The following is a 23,082-nucleotide window of genomic DNA, read 5'->3' as shown; positions in this document are numbered from 1 at the left end:
TATGTATTATACATGGAGATCATATCCCCCCTTATGTATTATACATGGAGATCATATCCCCCTTATGTATTATACATGGAGATCATATCCCCCCTTATGTATTATACATGGTGATCATATCCCCCTTATGTATTATACATGGAGATCATATCCCCCCCTTATGTATTATACATGGTGATCATATCCCCCTTATGTATTATACATGGAGATCATATCCCCCCTTATGTATTATACATGGAGATCATATCCCCCCTTATGTATTACACATGGAGATCATATCCCCCCCTTATGTATTATACATGGAGATCATATCCCCCCTTATGTATTACACATGGAGATCATATCCCCCTTATGTATTATACATGGAGATCATATCCCCCTTATGTATTATACATGGAGATCATATCCCCCCTTATGTATTATACATGGAGATCATATCCCCCCTTATGTATTATACATGGAGATCATATCCCCCTTATGTATTATACATGGAGATCATATCCCCCCTTATGTATTATACATGGAGATCATATCCCCCTTATGTATTATACATGGAGATCATATCCCCCCTTATGTATTATACATGGAGATCATATCCCCCCCTTATGTATTATACATGGAGATCATATCCCCCCTTATGTATTATACATGGAGATCATATCCCCCCTTATGTATTATACATGGAGATCATATCCCCCCTTATGTATTATACATGGAGATCATATCCCCCCTTATGTATTATACATGGAGATCATATCCCCCCTTATGTATTATACATGGAGATCATATCCCCCCTTATGTATTATACATGGAGATCATATCCCCCCCTTATGTATTATACATGGAGATCATATCCCCCTTATGTATTATACATGGAGATCATATCCCCCCCTTATGTATTATACATGGAGATCATATCCCCCTTATGTATTATACATGGTGATCATATCCCCCCCCTTATGTATTATACATGGAGATCATATCCCCCCCTTAATCTCCTCTTCTCAGTAGAGAATACATTCAGTTCCTCTAATCTTTCCTCATAGCTGATCTCCTCCATGTCTCGTATCAGTTTGGTTGCCCTTCTCTGTACTTCCTCCAGTTCCCCAATGTTCTTTTTGTGAATTGGAGCCCAAAACTGAACTGCATATTCCAGATGAGGTCTTACTAATGATTTGTACCGGGGGGGGAGGGGGGGGGATATCTCTCTCTCTGGAGTCTATACCTCTCCTAATACAAGAGAGGATTTTGCTCACTTTAGAACCCGCAGCTTTGCATTGCTGCCATTATTAAGCTTGTGATCTACTAGAACCCCCAGATCCTTCTCCTCCACTGACCCCTATCCCTCCAGCTTCTTCTCCACAATTGCCCCCCAGATTCTTCTCCATCATTGACCTTCCCAATTCTTCTCCACCACTGATCCCCCAAATCCTTCTCCACCATTGTCCCTTAGATCATTTTCCACCATTGACCCCCCCTGATTTTTCTACACCATTGACCCCCCCAGTTGTACCCCCCTAGTATGTATGATGCATATTCTTAGCCCCCCCAAGTGCAGAACCTTACATTTATCACCATTAGCCCTCATTGGCCCCATAGCCCCCCAATTACACAGAGCATTGAGGTCGGCTTGTAAGTTGGAGACATCCTGTAAGGACGTTATTCCCCGGCACAGCTTGGTGTCATCTGCAAAGACTGGAATGGGATTTATAATCTCACACCCCATATTGTTTATATATATATTAATAAGTGAGGGTCCCAACACTGAACCCTGGGGTACCCCACTAATAACACTGAACCCTGGGGTACCCCACTAATAATACTGAACCTTGGGGTACCCCACTAATAACACTGAACCCTGGGGTACCCCACTAATAACACTGAACCTTGGGGACCCCACTAATAACACTGAACCCTGGGGTACCCCACTAATAACACTGAACCTTGGGGTACCCCACTAATAACACTGAACCCTGGGGTACCCACTAATAACATGGAACCTTGGGGTACCCCACTAATAACACTGAACCCTGGGGTACCCCACTAATAATACTGAACCTTGGGGTACCCCACTAATAATACTAAACCTTGGGGTACCCCACTAATAACACTGAACCCTGGGGTACCCCACTAATAACACTGAACCCTGGTGTACCCCACTAATAACACTGAACCCTGGAGTACCCCACTAATAAGACTGAACCTTGGGGTACCCCACTAATAACACTGAACCTTGGGGACCCCACTAATAACACTGAACCTTGGGGTACACCACTAATAACACTGAACCCTGGGGTACCCCACTAATAACACTGAACCCTGGTGTACCCCACTAATAACACTGAACCCTGGAGTACCCCACTAATAAGACTGAACCCTGGGGTACACCACTAATAACACTGAACACTGGGGTACCCCACTAATACTGAACATTGGGGTACCCCACTAATAACACTGAACCTTGGGGTACACCACTAATAACACTGAACCTTGGGGTACCCCACTAATAACACCGAACCTTGGGGTACCCCACTAATAACACTGAACCTTGGAGTACTCCACTAATAACACTGAACCTTGGGGTACCCCACTAATAACACTGAACCTTGGGGTACCCCACTAACCCCTTCCATACCGGGTACTTTAACCCCCTTCCTGCCCAGGCCAATTTTCAGGTTTCAGCGCTCTCACACTTTGAATAACAATTGCGCGGTCATACAACACTGTACCCAAATGAAAATTTGGGGGATATCTGTACTGTCCTGAATTTGGGGGATATCTGTACCGTCCTGACATTTGTGGGATATCTGTACTGTCCTGACATTTGGGGGATATCTGTACCGTCCTGACATTTGGGGGATATCTGTACCGTACTGACATTTGGGGGATATCTGTACCGTCCTGACATTTGGGGGATATCTGTACCGTCCTGACATTTGGAGGATATCTGTACCGTTCTGACATTTGGGGGATATCTGTACCGTCCTGACATTTGGGGGGATATCTGTACCGTCCTGACATTTGGGGGGATATCTGTACTGTCCTGACATTTGGGGGGACATCCGTACCGTCCTGAAATTTGGGGGATATCTGTACTGTCCTGACATTTGGGGGATATCTGTACCGTCCTGACATTTGGGGGATATCTGTACCGTCCTGACATTTGGGGGATATCTGTACCGTCCTGACATTTGGGGGATATCTGTACTGTCCTGACATTTGGGGGATATCTGTACTTTTCTGACATTTGGGGGATATCTGTACTGTCCTGACATTTGGGGGGATATCTGTACCGTCCTGAAATTTGGGGGATATCTGTACCGTCCTGACATTTGGGGGATATCTGTACCGTCCTGACATTTGGGGGATATCTGTACCGTTCTGACATTTGGGGGATATCTGTACTGTTCTGACATTCTTGGACCTCAAGAAATGAGATTGACTGTCAGTACTTCAGGATTGATCAATTTTCAGATATCTCCCATAGTTTGTGAACTCTATAACTTCCCTTCAGACTAAATCATAAATCCTAATTTGGGTTATTTTCACCAAAGACATGTAGCAGAATACATCTCGGCCTAAATTTATGAAGAACAATTATTTATTTGAAAACTTTTATAACAGAAACAAAGAAAAACTTGTTGTTTTTTTTTTCCATAATTTTTGGTCATTTTTTGGAAAGAAAATGAAGCCATCCATTGTATACAAATGTCATGTGACTTGCAGTGATTGGGCACAGCAGGTCACATGGTACTGACAACAGGGCTGGTACACAGATCTGTCATTGGCCGTGTCTGAGATACGTGGCCGGTGACAGATCGTGTGGCTCTGCGGGCATGCAAACTGCACATGCTTGGAAGGACACCATATGGCTTCCACCCAGAGGGACGAGGTGCTCGTCTGGCCACCATCTGGCCATAGGCCGGGCAGAAACACTGAACCTTGGGGTACACCACTAATAACACTGAACCTTGGGGAACCCCACTGATGACACTGAACCTTGGGGTACACTACTGATGACACTGAACCTTGGGGTACACTACTAATAACACTGAACTTTGGGGTCCCTCACTAATCACACTGAACCTTGGGGTACCCCCATAACAATGAACCTTGGGGTACACCACTAAAAACACTAAGCCTTGGGGTATCCCACTAATAACACAGAACCTTGGAATACACCACTAATAACACTGAGCCTTGGGGTCCCCCACTAATACTGAACCTTGGGGTACCCCACTAATAACACTGAGCCTTGGGGTCCCCCACTAATACTGAACCTTGGGGTACCCCACTAATAACAGTAAGCCTTGGGGTAAACCACTAATCACACTCAAGCTTGGGGTACCCCACTAATAACTCTGAACCTTGGGGTACCCCACTAATAACACTGAACCTTGGGGTACACTACTGACACCCCCAGACCATTCAGAGTATGAATCATTAACCACTACTCTCTGAATACCATCTTTTAGCCAGTTTTCTATCCATTTACATTCAGATTTCTCCACCCATAGACTTTACCTTACACATTAGCCGTGTGTGGGGAACTGTGTCCAAGTATACCACGTCCACCGCCACCCCTCTGTCCAAGTATACAACGTCCACTGCCACCCCTCTGTCCAAGTATACCACGTCCACCGCCACCCCTCTGTCCAAGTATACCACGTCCACCGCCACCCCTCTTTCCAAGTATACCATATCCACCGCCACCCCTCTTTCCAAGTATACCACGTCCACCACCACCCCTCTTTCCAAGTATACCATGTCCACCGCCACCTCTCTGTCCAAGTATACCATGTCCACCGCCACCCCTCTGTCCAAGTATACCACGTCCACCGCCACCCCTCTGTCCAAGTATACCACGTCCACCGCCACCCCTCTGTCCAAGTATACCACGTCCACCGCCACCCCTCTGTCCAAGTATACCAAGTCCACCGCCACCCCTCTTTCCAAGTATACCACGTCCACCGCCACCCCTCTTTCCAAGTATACCACGTCCACCACCACCCCTCTTTCCAAGTATACCATGTCCACCGCCACCTCTCTGTCCAAGTATACCACGTCCACCGCCACCCCTCTGTCCAAGTATACCACGTCCACCGCCACCCCTCTGTCCAAGTATACCACGTCCACCGCCACCCCTCTGTCCAAGTATACCACGTCCACCGCCACCCCTCTGTCCAAGTATACCACGTCCACCGCCACCCCTCTGTCCAAGTATACCACGTCCACAACAACCCCTCTGTCCAAGTATACCACGTCCACCGCCACCCCTCTGTCCAAGTGTACCATATCCACCCCCACCCCTCTGTCCAAGTATACCATGTCCACCGCCACCCCTCTGTCCAAGTATACCACATCCACCGCCACCCCTCTGTCCAAGTGTATCACATCCACCCCCTCCCCTCTGTCCAAGTATACCACGTCCACCGCCACCCCTCTGTCCAAGTATACCACGTCCACAGCCACCCCTCTGTCCAAGTATACCACGTCCACCGCCACCCCTCTGTCCAAGTGTACCACATCCACCCCCACCCCTCTGTCCAAGTATACCATGTCCACCGCCACCCCTCTGTCCAAGTATACCACATCCACCCCTCTGTCCAAGTATACCACATCCACCGCCACCCCTCTGTCCAAGTATACCACATCCACCGCCACCCCTCTGTCCAAGTGTACCACATCCACCCCTCTGTCCAAGTATACCACGTCCACCACCACCCCTCTGTCCAAGTATACCACGTCCACCGCCACCCCTCTGTTCAAGTATACCACATCCACCGCCACCCCTCTGTTTAAGTATGCCACGTCCACAGCCACCCCTTTGTCCAAGTATACCACGTCCACCGCCATCCCTCTGTCCAGGTATACCACATCCACCACCACCCCTCTGTCCAAGTATACCACGTCCACTGCCACCCCTCTGTCCAAGTATACCATGTCCACAGCCACCCCTCTGTCCGAGTATGCCACGCCCACCACCAGCCCTCTGTCTGAGTATGCCACGCCCACCGCCACCCCTCTGTCCAAGTATACCACGTCCACCGCCACCCCTCTGTCCGAGTATACCATGTCCACAGCCACCCCTCTGTCCGAGTATACCACACCCACCACCAGCCCTCTGTCTATGTGTGCCATGCCCACCACTAGCCCTTTGTCCGAGTATGCCATGCCCACCGCCAGCCCTCTGTCCGAGTATGCCACGCCCACCGCCAGCCCTCTGTCCGAGTATGCCACGCCCACCGCCACCCCTCTGTCCGAGTATACCACGCCCACCGCCACCCCTCTGTCCGAGTATACCACGCCCACCGCTAGCCCTCTGTCCGAGTATGCCACGCCCACCGCCATCCCTCTGTCCGAGTATACCACGTCCACCGCCACCCCTCTGTCCGAGTATACCACGTCCACCGCCACCCCTCTGTCCGAGTATACCACGTCCACCGCCACCCCTCTGTCCAAGTATACCACGTCCACCGCCACCCCTCTGTCCAAGTATACCACGTCCACCGCCACCCCTCTGTCCAAGTATACCACGTCCACCGCCACCCCTCTTTCCAAGTATACCACGTCCACAGCCACCCCTCTGTCCAAGTATACCACGTCCACCGCCACCCCTCTGTCCAAGTGTACCACATCCACCCCCACCCCTCTGTCCAAGTATACCATGTCCACCGCCACCCCTCTGTCCAAGTATACCACATCCACCGCCACCCCTCTGTCCAAGTATACCACATCCACCGCCACCCCTCTGTCCAAGTATACCACATCCACCGCCACCCCTCTGTCCAAGTGCATCACATCCACCCCCACCCCTCTGTCCAAGTATACCACGTCCACCGCCACCCCTCTGTCCAAGTATACCACGTCCACAGCCACCCCTCTGTCCAAGTATACCACGTCCACCGCCACCCCTCTGTCCAAGTGTACCACATCCACCCCCACCCCTCTGTCCAAGTATACCATGTCCACCGCCACCCCTCTGTCCAAGCATACCACATCCACCGCCACCCCTCTGTCCAAGTATACCACATCCACCGCCACCCCTCTGTCCAAGTATACCACATCCACCGCCACCCCTCTGTCCAAGTGTACCATATCCACCCCTCTGTCCAAGTATACCACGTCCACCGCCACCCCTCTGTCCAAGTATACCACGTCCACCGCCACCCCTCTGTTCAAGTATACCACATCCACCGCCACCCCTCTGTTTAAGTATACCACGTCCACAGCCACCCCTTTGTCCAAGTATACCACGTCCACCGCCATCCCTCTGTCCAGGTATACCACATCCACCACCACCCCTCTGTCCAAGTATACCACGTCCACTGCCACCCCTCTGTCCAAGTATACCATGTCCACAGCCACCCCTCTGTCCGAGTATGCCACGCCCACCACCAGCCCTCTGTCTGAGTATGCCACGCCCACCGCCAGCCCTCTGTCCAACTATACCACGTCCACCGCCACCCCTCTGTCCGAGTATACCATGTCCACAGCCACCCCTCTGTCCGAGTATACCACACCCACCACCAGTCCTCTGTCCATGTGTGCCATGCCCACCACTAGCCCTCTGTCCGAGTATGCCATGCCCACCGCCAGCCCTCTGTCCGAGTATGCCACGCCCACCGCCAGCCCTCTGTCCGAGTATGCCACGCCCACCACCACCCCTCTGTCCGAGTATACCACGCCCACCGCTAGCCCTCTGTCCGAGTATGCCACGCCCACCGCCAGCCCTCTGTCCGAGTATACCACGTCCACCGCCACCCCTCTGTCCAAGGATTTGCTCACCTCCAATCTAACCTGTTTCTTGATGGTTTAATCCCAGCTCACCTCTACATGTTGTCTACAGTAAACATTTAAGCTTCTACTGATTACAGAATACTAATACTGAGAGTTCTGACCCTTATACTATATAACTTGTACATTACATACTCCTGACCCCTGCACTATATACTCTATGTTGTACATTACATACTCCTGACCCCTGCACTATGTACTCTGTTGTACATTACATACTCCTGACCCCTGCACTATATACTCCGTGTTGTACATTACATACTCCTGACCCCTGCACTATATACTCTATGTTGTACATTACATACTCCTGACCCCTGCACTATATACTCTTTGTTGTACATTACATACTCCTGACCCCTGCACTATATACTCTATGTTGTACATTACATCCTCCTGACCCCTGCACTATATACTCTGTTGTACATTACATACTCCTGACCCCTGCACTATATACTCTGTTGTACATTACATACTCCTGACCCCTGCACTATATACTCTGTATTGTACATTACATACTTCTGACCCCTGCACTATATACTCTATGTTGTACATTACATACTCCTGACCCCTGCACTATATACTCTATGTTGTACATTATATACTCCTGACCCCTGCAGTATATACTCTGTTGTACATTACATACTCCTGACCCCTGCACTATATACTCTATGTTGTACATTCCATACTCCTGACTTCTGCTCTCCCTCCTCCCCCCACTGCTATATATACACATAATATGGATTCTCATTTGTTCCCCCCATTTCCTCCCAGCTGGACATTTTATATCGGATGATGTGATTGGAGCACAGACTTTTACATGGTGATAATAATGTGATAACATCCTCCAACTTTGGACCCTTAAACAGAAAGTGATAATGAGGGAGGAGTCAATACCCCAATGATGGTGGTCTTCAGGATCAGTCCAGTCTTCATCTTGGTTGTTCTCCCCCCATCCTCACTCTCTGACCTCTGGTGGGGCTCAGCCCCGCTGTTCTTCATGACTAAATCATGGAGTAAATAAGGAAGTGCAGTACTTCTTGTGTTGGGAAGATGGCGATGAGTGATAGAGGGGGTGGGGACCCTCGTCCTATAATCCCCTCATCACTGTCCCTCCTATAAAAGACAGTTCTGGTTGTTTCCTCACTCTCTGACTAAGGTCCATGAATAAAGAAATGACCTGGTAGGAGATCAGAGGAGCCATTTCCTAGTTCCCTTGAGGGTGGAATTGTAAGCTCCTCAGAGCCCAAGCTGCCTGATGTGGGCAGAGTCCTGGTTTGGCGGAACCAATCAGCTCCTGTCTAGTAATCCTCTTTGTCTTTGTATTTTAGTCCATGGCCGGGAGATGAGGAAAACCCCCGAGGATTGTCTCACTTTGTCTCCAGACTGGAAAGTAGAAGATGAGGACATCACACAGTATAGTCCAGGAGAAAACCCGGCTCCCTCCAATGTCCATCCGGCACCACCCAGTGTAGATGGACCATCGGATTCCTCGTTTCCTGAGGAACCTCAGACTGTGCGGGACCGGGCCGGCCTTCCAACAGGGAAGAGATTCTCCTGTACTGAGTGCGGGAAGGGTTTCCATTATATATCCCATTTTAATGTGCATAAAAGATCTCACACGGGGGAGAAGCTGTATTCCTGTCCTGAGTGCGGGAAATGTTTTTCAGAGAAGTCCAGTCTTTACAAACATCAGAGATCTCACACAGGGGAGAAGCCGTATACCTGTTCTGAGTGCGGAAAATGTTTTTCAACAAAGTCCTATCTATACAGACATCAGAGATTTCACACGGGTGAGAAGCCGTATTCCTGTTCTGAGTGCGGGAAATGTTTTTCAGAGAAGTCCCATCTTTACAGACATCAGAGATCTCACACGGGGGAGAAGCCGTATTCTTGTCCTGAGTGCGGGAAATGTTTTTCAAGGAAGTCCCATCTTTACAGACATCAGAGATCTCACACGGAGGAGAAGGCATGTTCCTGTCCTGAGTGTGGGAAATGTTTTACAAGGAAGTCCAATCTTTACACACACCAGCGATCTCACACGGGGGAGAAGCCATATTCCTGTCCTGAGTGTGGGAAATGTTTTTCAGGGAAGTACAGTCTTTACATACATCAGAGATCTCACACAGGTGAGAAGCCGTATTCCTGTCCTGAGTGCGGGAAATGTTTTTCAATGAATTCCCATCTTTACAGACATCAGAGGTCTCACACGGGCGAGAAACCATATTCCTGTCCTGAGTGTGGGAAATTTTTTTCAGAGAAGTCCAGTCTTTACACACATCAGAGATCTCATACGGGGAAGAAGCCGTATTCCTGTCCTGAGTGTGGGAAATGTTTTTCAGAGAAGTCCAGTCTTTCCAAACATCAGAGATCTCACATGGAGGAGAAGCTACTTTCCTGTCCTGAGTGAAGGAAATGTTCCTCACTCAAGTACATTCTTCCTGTACATCAGGGGTCCCACACAACCCTGGAGGTGTATTAATGCCTTGAGTGCGGGAAATGTCTTCTAGATGAATGTTGCTGGACATCCCAGCTCTCATGTGAGGAAGAAGCACACCCTGATATACACCTCAGATATACTCCATGGCTGATCTTCATCATGGAAGAAACAGTTGATAAGGAGATGAGAGGCCCCCAAAGTCATGGATGAAGTGCAGTAAATGTCGGGGTGCAGAGTGGTCAGTAGATCCTGGAAATGAAGGACACAACTTCAGCCCTTCTTGGGTGTCGGAGTTGCGTTTCCTGATAATGATATAGCGGGTTACAGAGCTAGAAGCCGGGAGAGCCCAGATCTCGTTATCGGGGAACTTTACACAGACAACAAGAACTTCTGAAGTTGATGTCCTTCATTTCAAGGCTCTACAGAACAGTGGTGACCCCGAAGCGTCTCTCTGTCTTCAGTCCATCCTTCTCCCATCCCCCAACAGGAGGGAAGGAGAACTCCGCCCCAAACTAGGGGGGAACTTTCCTCTCATTATTTCCCTTTGCTTCTGTGTGGGTTTGGGTGGTTGGAGGAGTGCGGCACGAGAGGGAACACAGCTTGTTGTTCTATGTCTACATATGGGGTCTGGGTAGAGGGGATCCACCGGAAGATATTTCTATTTGATTTTGTGCAAATCGTTTCTGTTTTCACTTTGAAGGGCGATATTATGTGTGGTTTGTAAAAGGGATTGGCCCAATAGTTACCACCCCACTTAGAGAATAGATGAACTAATATGACCAGCATTCATTCAGCCATGTCACATGTTGGTCTTATTTTATTTCACACAGTGATTTCCTATGATCATTGGCTCCATCTAGTGGCCATAATGTATTGAACGGTTTTTGCTGAGTGAGGCATTTTGGAACCAATACCTCACTATGGCCACTAGTTGGAGCTACATTTATGAGCACTAGATATTAATGAACATACATTGAATAATACCTAAGGATTAAACCAACCATTGATTTTAAACAAAAAAAAAACCCTATTTGTCCTTTAGATGTTGCTAAGAATCAGTAATTAGCTCCACCTACTATATGAAAGGGTTAATAGTTCACTCACTTTTGCTCTGTGCCTACTAACTGGTTTGTTGTACATACAAGATGTTCCCGTGGGATGTGAATGCTGGTATCTATGCACACATTTCTTGTTTATAGAAATCACAGAAGTCACTATCCTGTTGTATTTTTGTTATGACGTGCCGTGGAGTAGTTTACTGAAATCTCTATTCTGTATTCTGATTGGTGCTTTATGGAAACCGCCTGAAATATGCCGCATTCTCATTTATTAATTAAAGCTTGATGAATAATAAAGAAGTCACATTTTGCATCACACATCCAGATGTCTGACTTGTATTATTCCCAAAGTACTTTGAACTGGATGTTTGTATGGAGGAGGAGGCCGGCATAAATTGATGTTCCTGACAGAAGTGGTGTCAGAAGTGGGATAGGATCGGCCATCGGAGGTAAGTGAGCATTTGTTGTCTTCCTTTGCCCTGATCGCCCCCTATCTCCACCAAGCCTCTGTGCTGCAGTAGCACGAGCAATTGTCCGCTGGAGCTTTGGGAGCTCGCGGGGTTAAACAGAACCTAGGTTGATGTATAAGAAATGTGTGTGTGTCCTCCATACAATCATACAGAGTAGTGTGTTCAGTGATTATGTACGCTTGTAACTAGAGAAACTGTTCAGTAGATGTATTCTAAGTCTCTGTAGGACTGTGAGACGTCCCATCTACTCAGCGAGGAGATTTCTCCATTGACCTGGGATAGGTGAAAGCATGGTGACAGTCTGAAGGAGTCACAATAGGGGTGTACCTGTCCAGGGGAATTTTCAGCCTTGAAGCACTTGTGCAGTTGAGAAGAATTTTTTCGGAGCTCTATATGAGTTCAGTCCAGCTTCACCCGGCACAAAGAGTCATCACTGGGACAGAAACACATAGGCCAGCTCACATAATATTGCTTCTTTGCTTTGCAGTGATGATGGGAAACTCCCAAGGTAAGGGGAAGTACCCAGACCCTCCGGAGCCACCGTGTAAAGTATTCAGAGGAAGAAAACCTGTTAAAGAAATGTACTAAGGAAGACGGATCAGCTCTAGAAAAATCCCAACTACCAGCTAATGAGACATGTAAAGAATATGTTGTCTGAGTGTCACCTTGGGACTGTTGTCTTGTCCCATGAGTGGACAGCTTGGTGGGGTGGAGTTCAACCATGGGGAGTGCCAGTCCTTTTCCCAGAGATGGGGACAATAATGATTTTCACATGGATATGATAAAGGGGATATGTTTAGGGGATAAAACTGACTTTTCCTATTTTGGTCCAGATCCTGAGTGGGATATGAAATACAGTTATGTTCAAAATACTAGCAGTCAGACATCACTAACCGGATCAATCACTGTTTTTGGTGGAAATGATATTTCTACATGGCAAATAATTTCCTAGCAGGTGTAGTAGAGTAATAGAAATCCAACAGACCCAACAGTCATGACATGCATGCTGCTGATTCTGTGTCATTGAATCACTCATTGAAAGGGGCGTGTTCACAATAATAGTAGTGTGGAGTTCTATTAGTGAGGTCATTCATTCTTTGATAAACAGGCGGCAATTATTGCCCTTATTTAAGGAAGGAAGGCAGCAAATGTTGGACATGCTGGTTACAGTGCATTTCTCTCTGAAATTCTGAGGAAAATGGGTCGTTCCAGACATTGTTCAGAAGAACAGCGTACCTTGATTAAAAAGTTGATTGGAGAGGGGAAAACATATAAAGAAGTGCAGAAAATGATCGGCTGCTCAGCTAAAATGATCACAAATGCTTTAAAATGGCAACCAAAACCTGAAAGACGTGGAAGAAAGCGATAAACTACCATTGGAATGGATAGAAGAATAGCCAAAATGGGGCGGACTCAGCCAACAATCAGCTCCAGGAAGATGAAAGAAGGTGTGACGTTCCCTGTGAGGACTGTTACAATTAGAAGACGCCTATGTGAAGCCAAGCTATCTGCAAGAAGTCCCCGCAAAGTCCCACTGTTGGGAAAAAGACGTGTGCTGAAGAGGTTACAATCTGCCAAAGAGCACATTGACCGGCCTAAAGAGAAAAGGCGCAACATTTTGTGGACTGATGAAAGTAAGATTGTTCTTTTTGGGTCTAGTGGGCGGAGACAGTTTGTCAGACGACCCCCAAACACTGAATTCAGGCCACAGTACACTGTGAAGACAGTGAAGCATGGTGGTGCAAGCATCATGATATGGGGATGTTTCTCATACTACGGTGTTGGGCCTGTTCACAGGGGCCAGAAGTTGGGTGACTCCATGCAACACAGATGTACAGCAGTTCTCAGAAACAGTGCGACTACAACCAAATATTCATGAAGTCATTCAAAGGAAAGCAAAATCTTCAAACATTTCTCAGTTTATATAGTGAATGTTTGCGTTTGTAAAGAAGAATACAAACACGGCCATTTTTTTGAACCGTCTAATATTCACTTTTCTTCCATTTTTTTAGAGGAACAACACAAATATGATGTATTTTTCTTCATGTTGTGATTTGGAATAGAATGTGTCGTGTTCCCAATGCATTTGTGTGGATGGAAATAGAAGCTATTAGAGGGATTTTCAGCTTTATTCACTTTTTTCAACACACTGCTATTATTTTGAACACAACTGTATATATATTTATTTTTAGAAGAAGAAATAGTAGAAAAACTATTAATATTGAAATAAAAAAATTATATATATATATATACACACACACATACAGTGAGGAACAGAAGTATTTGAACCCCCTGTGATTTTGCAAGTTCTCCCACTTAGATATCATGGAGGGTCTGACATTCACATTGTAGGTGCATTCCCACTCTGAGAAACAGAACTAAAAAAAACAATTCAGGAGATCACATTGTATGATTTGTAAAGAATGTATTTGTCTCGCACTGCTGAACAGAAGTATTTGAACCCCTGAGAAGATCAGTGTTAATATTTGGTACAGAAGCCTTTGTCTGCAATTACAGAGGTCAGACGTTTCTTGTAGTCCTTGGCCAGGTTTGCACTGCAACAGGGATTTTGGCCGACTCCTCCACACAGATCTCCTCTAGATCTGTCAGGTTTCGGGGCTGTCACTGAGCAACATGGAGTTTCAGCTCCCTCCAAAGATGTTCTATTGGATTTAGGTGTGGAGACTGGCTAGGCCACTCCAGAACCTTGATATGCTTCTTACGGAGCCACTCCTTGGTTCTCCTGGCTGTGTGCTTCGGGTCGTTGTCATGTTGGAAGACCCAGCCATGACCCATCTTCAATGCTCTGACTGAGGGAAGGAGGTTGTTGCTGAAAATCTCACAATAAATGGCCCCATTCATCCTCTCCTTAATACAGTGCAGTCGTCCTGTCCCCTTTGCAGAAAAGCACCCCCAAAGCATGATGTTACCACCCCCATGCTTCACAGTAGGGATGGTGTTCTTTGGATGCAACTCATCCTTCTTTTTCCTACAAACACGACGAGTGAAGTTTAGACCAAAAAGTTCTCCTTTGGTCTCATCTGACCACATGACTTTCTCCCATGCCTCCTCTGGATCATCCAGATGGTCATTGGCAAACTTCAGACGGGCCTGGACATGTGATGACTTGAGCAGAGGAACCTTCAGACGGGCCTAGACATGTGATGACTGGAGCAGGGGAACCTTCAGACGGGCCTGGACATGTGATGACTTGAGCAGAGGAACCTTCAGACGGCCCTGGACATGTGATGACTGGAGCAGGGGAACCTTCCGTGCAATGCATGATTGGAAACCATGACGGCGTAGTGTTCTACCGACAGTGACCTTTGAAACTGTGGTCCCAGCTCTCTTCATGTCATTGACCAGCTCCTCCCTTGTAGTTCTGGGCTGATTCCTCACCTTTCTTATCATCAGTGATACCCCACGAGGTGATATCTTGCATGGAGCCCCAGTCCGAGGGAGACTGACAGTCGTCTTTAGCCTCTTCCATTTTCTAACAATTTCTCCAACAGTTGATCTATTTTCACCAAGCTGCTTGGCAATTGCCCCGTAGCCCTTTCCAGCCTTGTGGAGGTCCTCAATTTTGTCTCTGGTGTCTTTTGACAGCTCTTTGGTCTTGCCCATGGTAGTTATAGGCGTCTGACTGACTGCGGGGTGGACAGGTGTCTTTAAAGAGCTCAGACAGGTGCTAAAAAGTTAGATTAATGAGTGGAGTAGAGGTGGACTTTTTAAAGGCACAGTAACAGGTCTTTGAGAGCCAGAATTCTTGCTGTTTCTTAGGTGTTCAAATACTTCTGTTCAGCAGTGCAGGACAAATAAATTATTTTAAAAATCATACAATGTGATTTCCTGAATTTTTTTTAAATTCTGTGTCTCAGAGTAGGAATGCACCTACAATGTGAATTTCAAACCCCTCCATGATTTCTAAGTGGGAGAACTTGCAAAATTGCAGGGGGTTCAAATACTTCTGTCCCTCACTGTATGTATAAATATATATAAAACAAAAATCACACAAAAAATTAAATATATTTTTAAGTTTGAATCAAACAAAAGTCATTCAAAAACAAAAAATCAAGTTCAATCAATAGTGTTCATTCAGTGAACCCTCATTTGGATAATGAAAAATATATGCATTTGTCATCAATTCCCGTGCAGAGAAATCCTCCACCATGTATCTGCTCACCATCCTCCGCCGTGTATCTGCTCACCATCCTCCGCCGTGTATCTGCTCACCATCCTCCACCGTGTATCTGCTCACCATCCTCCATGTATCTGCTCACCATCCTCCGCCGTGTATCTGCTCACCATCCTCCATGTATCTGCTCACCATCCTCCACCATATATCTGCTCACCATCCTCCACCATGTATCTGTTCACCATCCTCCACCGTGTATCTGCTCATCATCCTCCACCATGTATCTGCTCACCATCCTCCACCATGTATCTGCTCACCATCCTCCACCATGTATCTGCTCACCATCCTCCACCATATATCTGCTCACCATCCTCCACCATGTATCTGCTCACCATCCTCCACCATGGATCTGCTCACCATCCTCCACCATGGATCTGCTGACCATCCTCCACCATGTATCTGCTCACCATCCTCCACCATGTATCTGCTCACCATCCTCCACCATGTATCTGCTCACCATCCTCCACCATGTATCTGCTCACCTCACGCAGTGTGACCGCACATTGTACAATGTTACCGTCTAACTGCACTTTTGGTCCCATATGGACTCAGAAGATCAGCTTGCTGAATGAAGACTCCAAAGTAATCTCCCTCCTGATAAGCGTCTTTGTATCAGCCGTATTCCTCATTAATAAGAACTCCACATGGTGCTTTATCCTTTTATACTTTTATTCATCAATTACACATAAGAAATGCTCTCACGTTCCGGAGGTGTATATTGCACCAGGTATGATGAAGATCCAGTGATGTACTGATCAGACACAAGGTGGCAGTATCATCTCAGCAGCAGAGTCCTGCAAATGCTCAGAAAAGACACCATCCATCATATGAGGCAAGGCAAAGCACGGGGTCCCTTAGTGAATGCTATTGCCTGCTGTAATGTCATTCCAAGGGCCGGTTAGAGAGTACTACAACCGCTGTCCAGATGAATGGCAACGTCATGACGTCATCCGCACACTCCTCCCAGATGGATGGTGTCTGTTCTGAGCATGTGCAGGACTCTGCTGCTGAGATGATACTGCCACCTTGTGTCTGATCAGTACATCACTGGATGTTCATCATACCTGGTGCAATATACACCTCCGGAACGTGAGAGCATTTCTTATGTGTAATTGATGAATAAAAGTATAAAAGGATAAAGCACCATGTGGAGTTCTTATTAATGAGGAATACGGCTGATACAAAGACGCTTATCAGGAGGGAGATTACTTTGGAGTCTTCATTCAGCGAGCTGATCTTCTGAGTCCATAAGTGCAGTTTGACCGTAACATTGTACAATGTGCGGTCACACTGCGTGAGGTGAGCAGATACATGGTGGAGGATGGTGAGCAGATACATGGTGGAGGATGGTGAGCAGATACATGGTGGAGGATGGTGAGCAGATACATGGTGGAGGATGGTGAGCAAATATATGGTGGAGGATGGTGAGCAGATACATGGTGGAGGATGGTGAGCAGATACATGGTGGAGGATGGTGAGCAGATACATGGTGGAGGATGGTGAGCAGATACATGGTGGAGGATGGTGAGCAGATACATGGTGGAGGATGGTGAGCAGATACACGGTGGAGGATGGTGAGCAGATACATGGCGGAGGATGGTGAGCAGATACATGGCGGAGGATGGTGAGCAGATACACGGCGGAGCATGGTGAGCAGATACACGGCGGAGGATGGTGAGCAGATACACGGCGGAGGATGGTGAGCAGATACACGGCGGAGGACGGTGAGCAGATACACGGCGGAGGACGGTGAGCAGATACACGGCGGAGGACGGTGAGCAGATACACGGCGGAGGACGGTAAGCAGATTTATGGCGGAGGATGGTGAGCAGATACACGGTGGAGGATGGTGAGCAGATATACGGTGGAGGATGGTAAGCAGATTTATGGCGGAGGATGGTGAACAGATACATGGTGGAGGATGGTGAGCAGATACATGGTGGAGGATGGTGAGCAGATATATGGTGGAGGATGTCTCTGCATAGGAATTGATGACAGATGCACATATTTTTCATTATCCAAAGGAAGGTTCAGTGAATGAACACTATTGATTGAACTTGATTTTTTTAATGACTTTTGTTTGATTCATACTTAAAAAATATTCTTTATTTTTTGTGTGTTTTTTGTTTTTATATATATATATATATATATATATATATATATAAAATTTTCAATATTAATATTTTTTAACTATTTTATCTTCTAATATATATTTTTTTATTTTTTCACTTTGTTTTTTTGGTTATATAAGGATTGTGCCATTGTTTCATGTAGTGCAGCATTTTTTCACTTCACATTATGAATGTATAATTTGCCGCACTGAGACATGGGTTGTGTGCACCAGCGGCTACAGTATTTAATTCTCATCTTTTGTTTACATTTCACCATAGTTAGCGCTAGAGTTACTCAATTTATTTTAGATACCACTGCTCATGAGATTGGTCTCTTTTAGTTGGGTTTTGGGGGTGGTAAAAATGGACAGCTGAGCCAGTGTTTCTGCCCTCGAACTCTAAAATAACAGCCAGATAGGGCTATTAACAGGCCGTGTCTGCAGCATTATTACCTCGGGGTGCAGAGTCTGACAAGCAGCACCTCTTATCAAGCTCCCCCACTGGGCTCAATGGGGCCACACCACCACTACGTACAATGTGCACAAAACAATGTGGTAGTGAGTCATTGTAGGGTGAAATCAGGTGGTGGGGGGCGGTAATAACATGTCCTCATTCTGTCAGATGTCCTCTGAAAAGCCCTGTGACTGGAAGGAGAGAGCCTGAGATGGGTACAGGGGGGATTTCTGGGGGTCCTGGCCTGGAGTAAAGGACAGGTGAACATCTCCCGGGTTTGCAGAGTGGAGGCGCTAAGACAGGAAGGACTTGGCTGGGTAGCAGAGTGGAGGCGCTAAGACAGGAAGGACTCGGCTGGGTAGCAGAGTGGAGGCGCTAACACAGGAAGGACTTGGCTGGGTAGCAGAGTGGAGGCGCTAACACAGGAAGGACTCGGCTGGGTAGCAGAGTGGAGGCGCTAACACAGGAAGGACTCGGCTGGGTGGCAGAGTGGAGGCGCTAACACAGGAAGGACTCGGCTGGGTAGCAGAGTGGAGGCGCTAACACAGGAAGGACTCGGCTGGGTGGCAGAGTGGAGGCGCTAACACAGGAAGGACTCGGCCGGGTAGCAGAGTGGAGGCGCTAACACAGGAAGGACTCGGCTGGGTAGCAGAGTGGAGGCGCTAACACAGGAAGGACTCGGCCGGGTAGCAGAGTGGAGGCGCTAACACAGGAAGGACTTGGCTGGGTAAACATATACAGTAAACTGTTCCTCTGCTGATTCACAATTGTGTAAATATGGTGATAAGGTGGGTAAGCAAAGGGTCTTTCCAACCAACTCATGTAGCCTCCCTAAAGGATACTTCTGCTGCCCTTGTCTCCTCCTCAGAAGAAACCAATAAAATACTGGAAGATATTTGTGCCGCTCGATATCTAGATCCAAGACCTTGAGGTGACCACAAAATTCCTAGACTCGCTTCATTTACTCACTATTGGCCCCTCCCACCTGCAATCTGTAAATGCCCCTATTTCATTAAAGGAAGGGTCTGAGGTGATTAAAGGCTTACCTAGTGGGAAATCACCTGGTCCTGATGGCTACACACCAGCATTTTATAAGATGATGGACTCTCATCATCCCTCAACTACTGACAGTATATAACAAGGTTTGGGAGGGGGGCCCATACCTTCCAATGGGTCACCAAGACAATGAAATTGATTTCTAATAAGGGCAAGGACCCACTTGAACCGGAGGCATACCGACTCCTATCCCTCCTAAATGTGGACACTAAAATACTCTCTGAAATAGTAGCATCCCTCTTGGCTGCAGTATTACCCTCCCTTATCCATACTGCCCAGGCTGGCTATATTAATGGTAGATCAGTGGCTTCCAACATTCGGAAAGTTATTGCAGTGCTGGAACAAGGCAAGGTACACCCGTCTGAGGATCGAGCTATTATTACATTGGATGCTGGAAAAGTCTTGGATAATGTCAGCTATCATTGGCTTGCTCTGGTTCTTCTGATGGCTTTTCAGCAGTATGGATTCTGCACCTTCACCCAGGGTGGTAGCTGCAGGTCTCATATCAGGTGAAATATTGCTGCATGAAGGGTACTCACCAGGGTTGCCCCCTTTCACCTCTTCTTTTCAACCTTGCCCTGGAACCTTTCTTCCGTTACCTTTCCTCCAGAGCCCCAATACATGGGATTCAGACAGGTCAAGAAGAACTCTGTGTAGTCCTATTTGCCGATGATATTCTTATATTTTATGGCGGATCCTGTGGCAGATATTCACATTCTCCATCAGGTCTTCACAAGCTGCCTACAGTGCTCTGGCCTTCCAATCAATTCTGCTAAGAGTGGAATACTTTCCTTATCTCGAACCAACACCCTTCCCTGGGCCCAGCAGTCTCTCTTCACGTAGCAAATGTTCAGATCACATATTCAGGCATTACGATAGGGAAGGAGCCATCCTCGGTCTATCATTACTACCCTTCACTGATATCTAAAATAGGAAATGAGATGGAAACATGGATGTACCTTCTCCTATCGCTTTTTGGGGGATGAAACCTGTTCAAAATGGTGAGCTTTGCTCCCCTATTGTACCCTCTTCAAACAATTCTGTTACTGCTTAAACAGGGGGAGCAACAAAAAAAAAAGGAGGGTGGCGCAAACTTTCCCAATATTTGATTGTATGACCTTGCCTGTTTATTGTGTATAGGGACAGATTGGATACTTCAGGCTTCCTCATACACCAATTATGATTTGGAGTTGACAGTGGGACAACCATATGACTTAGCTGCACTCCTGCATTGCAAAATACAATTGTTCCCCACAAGTATTCAACACAACCTTCTGATACGGGATCTGATTCTTACATGGAGGGACATACAGAGCAAACTGGGCCTGTCACCCCATGTCTCCCAATATCTGCCCATAAGAGGCAATCCAATGTTTCCAGAAGCTGTTCAATATGCGGCTTTCAACATTTGGAGTTCTAAGGGGCTCTCCTGCATTGCCTCCCTGTATGACGCATATTTGAACCATCAGGAACTTTGAAATCTTTCCCAACCCTTGCATCAACTTGTGCCCTGCCAAGCCATCCCTCTCTCTACTACCTACACCTCTCAGGTTGTATAAACTGGTGCTGCCCAGCCAAGCAACAATGTTTTCAAGCTTCCATATTGGATCTCTTTCTACAGGAATGGAAATACTCCATATCCGACATCTATCAACCTTTACACTCTCTCTTTACTAAACTTCTACATCCCACATCTGTGAAATCTTGGAGCAAGGTCATACCGGGAGAGAACCTGCTGGGCAACATACTGGAAGGATAGAACAAAGTGCAAAGGCTTGTGGTGAATGAATCCTGGAGAGTCTCAATGTAAGCTCTTCCATGGGACCTTCATCCCATTTCTATCCACTAAGAACTCTCCACAAATCCACTATATAGTGAGCACCGCCCTCTCTCTTCCACCGATTTCAGGAATGGCCCCCCTGCATCTCAACCTTTTGGGAACAAGTGTTAGCCTACATCTCAGGAGTTTGTGGCTGCTCACTCCCCATGGACCCAGTTCTTCTACAACTCTACATTCAGCTGAGAAAACCCACATCCACAAATCCCGCAGGAGCTTGCAGTGGATATTATTATGTTTACTGGTGGCCCACAGGGCTATTCCTAAGAAATGGACTATCGCCTTGTCCCCACCATCACAGACACTAAAAAGATCTACGTCTTCTGATTTACAGAGAGAAGGTAGACATGGAGCTCAACAACCAAGCCTCAGTCAAACATTTCCATAATAGATGGGACACTTTTATTGCAGCAACACTTACATCCTTGGAGCAATCCTCTATGTTGTCTTCTTTTACTTCTATGGATGGGCTTGTCAAGGTGGTTACATTGTAGAGATCAGACAGCCGTGTATGGAACACGCATTGAGGACACGCATACATAACAGGTGTTACTTGCTCCCCATCTGGCCGTGTATATCTTGGTTTTCTGGTTCATGACGTTGTCATTCTTTTGCTCTCCTGATGTGTCTGTGCGCACTCATGGCCGAACCTTACTTCCTTGGCTTTATCATGACATCTAGGAACATTATGACATTCTGCTCCTCTCACTTATTGGAGTTGGGAACAAAGTCTCAGGAGAGAGTCCATCCATGTTTTCTGATCAGGTATCACACCCGGTCACACCTCCAGGTCAGTTCCTGCCAGAAGATTCCTTCCTCTTTCTTTATTGGAGAGATTATAATTATTTCATTGGTTACTGTGATTTATCTTTTATTCAGAAGTCATGGCAAGAAGTATGAGCTACTCGTCTCCTCTTTCACCCCAGACATATTGCTTCTTTGTATATCTCTTTAGAAAACTCAATATAGAATGTTTGAAAAAAAATGTACTCAGCCAATGAAAGGTCAGGACTCCATTTTTATTCTTCTCCTATCAACCCGGTCCCACACTTCATCCATGTCTTTGGGGACCTCTCATCTCCTTATCAACTGTTTCTTCCATGATGAAGATCAGCCATGGAGTATATCTGAGGTGTATATCAGGGTGTGCTTCTTCCCCACATGAGAGCTGGGATGTCCAGCAACATTCATCTAGAAGACATTTCCCGCACTCAAGGCACTAATACACCTCCAGGGTTGTGTGTGACCCCTGATGTACAGGAAGACAGGACTTCAGTGAGGAACATTTCCCTCAATCAGGACAGGAAAGTGACTGCAGCCCTGTTTGACATCTCTGATGTTTATATAGATGGGGCTTCTGTGAAAAACATTACCTTCACTCAGGACAGGAAAGTAGCTTCTCCCCCGTGTGAGTTCTCTGATGTCTGTAAAGATCGGACTTCTGCAAAAAACATTTCCCGCACTCAGAACAAGAAAATGGCTTTTCTCCTGTATGAAATCTCTGATGTGTGTTAAGGCCGGATCTCCCTGAAAAACATTTCCCGCACTCAGGACAGGAATACGGCTTCTGTCCAGTGTGCAATCTCTGATGTGTGTAAAGATGGGACATCTGAGAAAAACATTTCCCGCACTCAGAACAGGAATAAGGCTTCTCCCCCGTGTGAGATC

General features: G+C 46.8%; 1 protein-coding gene across 1 annotated transcript in view; it reads left to right on the top strand.

Annotated features, from left to right (window-relative positions):
• Window positions 1–23,082, top strand: part of LOC149441832 (gastrula zinc finger protein XlCGF66.1-like) — a 429,912-nt gene that overhangs the window by 147,927 nt on the left and 258,903 nt on the right. The window lies entirely within an intron of this gene.

The sequence above is a fragment of the Staurois parvus genome, unplaced genomic scaffold (assembly GCF_062004578.1).
Source record: "Staurois parvus isolate SC_StPar_1 unplaced genomic scaffold, SC_StPar_1.0 ptg000941l, whole genome shotgun sequence".
Taxonomy (NCBI): domain Eukaryota; kingdom Metazoa; phylum Chordata; class Amphibia; order Anura; family Ranidae; genus Staurois; species Staurois parvus.
This window is presented reverse-complemented; position numbering and strand designations above follow the sequence as displayed.